Source organism: Tupaia chinensis, unplaced genomic scaffold (genome assembly GCF_000334495.1).
Source record: "Tupaia chinensis unplaced genomic scaffold, TupChi_1.0 Scaffold000323_1, whole genome shotgun sequence".
In the NCBI taxonomy this organism is placed as follows: Eukaryota; Metazoa; Chordata; class Mammalia; order Scandentia; family Tupaiidae; genus Tupaia; species Tupaia belangeri.
Genome location: NW_006159817.1, coordinates 1,697,823 through 1,700,739, shown reverse-complemented (window position 1 = coordinate 1,700,739; position 2,917 = coordinate 1,697,823).

Here is a 2,917-nt window from a genome sequence, read left to right as displayed (position 1 = left end):
TTTTCGCTATAGGCAAGGTGCGCCCGCAAGACAGACAGAGAGAGACAGAGACAGAAAGCGAGAAACCACCCCCCTCCCAGGGGGAATGGCCATGCCGCAATCCCTTCTCCTCCATTCTCCTCTCAAGATCTTGGGCACGCACACACACGTGCCCGGCATGAGTTTTAAGCCACCAGGTCCGGGACGCGAACCGCAGTCGACTACGTGGGAGTCCAGCAACATAGCCATTATGCTAACTGCTTGTCCCCTGATTGCTGTTTTCATCGATGAGGCATCTCGGGGCCACCCCTGGGAGCTGTTGGAACCAGCGCACGTTCCTGCCACCCATGTTGTTGCTGCTTCCAGAGCAGGAGAGGGTGACCTTCTGGTCTAGGGTCCAAGACACCGAGGACAGCTGAGTCAGCACAGACTGGGCCTCAAATCCCAGAAGTGGGTAGACAGAGTGATTCTGGGTCTAGAGACAAGAGGACAAAGCACGGACCAGCAGTTGGCGTCATGGTTATGTTGCTGGACTCCCATGTAGTCGACCGCAGTTCAAATCCAGGACCTGGAGGCTTAAGCTCACGCTGGGCACACATGTGCGTGCATGCCCAAGGTCCCGAGAGAAGAATGGAGGAGAAGGGCCTGAGGGGTGGCTGTAAGGTCCAAAGATAGATTTATCCGGTGGTGACGCAGAGGAGACGACAGTGCAACTGCATAAGAGGCATTTATTTTTCCAGCTAGCTGGGGTCCGAGTTAACACCTGAAGCAGCAGGTTACAACAAGGACCCCGAACCTAGGAAAGAGGGGCTTTTTATAGGTCAGGAGGCAATACAGGATATTTTATTAGCAGCTTTTCATAGTATACAACACACAAAGGAGGGGCCATATGTAGTTAGGGACTAACTGTTAACGCCCACCTGAATTTAGATAAGAATTCTCAGTTAGGGTAGGTAAACCTTCTGGCGCCTTCAGGTTTGTTTATCCTGTCACCGTCAGACCCGACTGTCTTCTGTTAACTCACGAATTCCTGTGTCCTGTTTGCTGCAAATTCCTGTATCCTGTTAATTAGCGAATTCCTGTGCCCCATTTTTGAAACCTTGTCAGGGCGGTGAACACGCTAACTCGGCCTAACAGAAGCTAACTCGGCCTGCAGCCCTAGCAAGGGTGTTTTCGTTAAATCAGCCTAAACTAACTCAGCCTAACATATGCTAATTACGCTAAATTGGCTTATACTAACTCAGCCTGACATATGCTAATTTGGCCTAACAGTGGCCATCTGCCCTGGGGGGTGATTTCTCACTTTCTAGCGCTCTTTCTGGCAAGCGCATGCGCCCTATAGCAAAAAACCTTTCCAAAAAAAATAAAAAGGAGAAAGCAGGGCCCATGGTCTCCCCAGGCTCCTCCCCTGGCCATGTGTCTAGTCACTTGTGCCGTGAGCCAGAAGGGTGAGCAGGAAAGGGGACCAGGCCATGGAGGAGGTCTCCAATCCTGCCTTCTGAGCCCACAGTTAGGGCAGAGCTTCCCCCAATCTCTCCCTTCCGCTTTTCATGCTGGGGGTGGGAGACATTCATGTAAATGAGATCCCATCACCAGCTTGCTGATCCCACCTGGCCCTGGGTCAGGCCCCTCTGCCTGAGAATGGCAGCGGTGGGGGAGGGGAGGTTGTGTGGGCTCAGAGGGTGGGCGGTCCCAGCTGTGAGCCCTGAGCCTAGGGCACCAGGCAAAGCCTGTCGACTGCTCCCAACTCTAATCACCCTGGCCTTTCATGCATTGACCTTTGGCGCCCCCTGGTGTCCAAGTACAGACACAGCATCTTGTGAGCTGGTGAGCAGAGCTCCTCAGAGACTGCCCTGCCTCCCCCCTGCTCTGTCAGCTGCCCAGACCCAGCTGAGCCTGGCTGTGAGAACTGTTAGGACCAACCACTCAAACAGGGGCTTACGGAAAACGATGGCGCATACTTAAGTGTCTGATATTGTTCTGTTTTAAACTGACAACAAATTATTAATCTCTGATCTGAAGTACGCAGTGGATATTATTTCGTCGAATCAAATTTTGCAAAAAAGTAAAAATCTATTTACTAAAAGCACAGAACTAAATCTGTGCATGCGTGAAGTTGGCTCCACAGTAACGTGTTATGTGGAGTCACATGGGCTCAGAGAAAAACAGGAGGCTTCATGTCAAGTCTTTCTTGGCGTGTCACAGGGGATTCTATTACTATGAGGGAGCGCTGAGCACTAGGCACTCACAGCGGGCAGGTGGCTGGTTTCCAGCTAGGCGGTCCTACAGCGCCCCCTGCTGCCCAAGGACCAGTATCCCTCAGGTTTAGGATGCACAGCAGGGGACCCTGGAGAAAGAGTTGGCCTCTCCACCCTCTTGTCCCCTACCTACTCTTCAGACAGGGGGGGACCATTTCTCTTCCTGGGAACCTCCTTTTCAGGCTGTCGAGGCAAATCTGGCCCAAAAGCTGTTTTGTGTTTCTTATTGAGTTAAAATTCACCTACATCAAATGAACCATTTACAGTGTAAGAGTTAGTGGCATTTAATGTCTCCACAACGTTGTGAACCAACACTTCTACCTAGTTTCAAACACTGTCATGTCCTGAAAAAGGCCCCATGCCATTATGCCGTCATCCTGTCCTCACCCATCTATCCTGGGAACCAATCATTGTTTTGTTGCTGTGCGTTGATCCATTCTTGGTATTTCATAGGAATTCACTCATACACGGGACCAGCAGTTGGTGTAAAGGCTATGTCGCTGGACTCCCATGTAGTCGACCATGGGCGCGTGTGCGTGCATGCCCAGAATCCCGAGGGGAGAATGGAAGAGAAGGGATTGTGGCGTGACCATCCCCCTGGGGTGGGTGATTTCTCACTTTCTGTCTCTCTGTCTCTCTTTGTCTTTCTAGTGAGCGGATGCGCCTTATAGCAAAAAAAA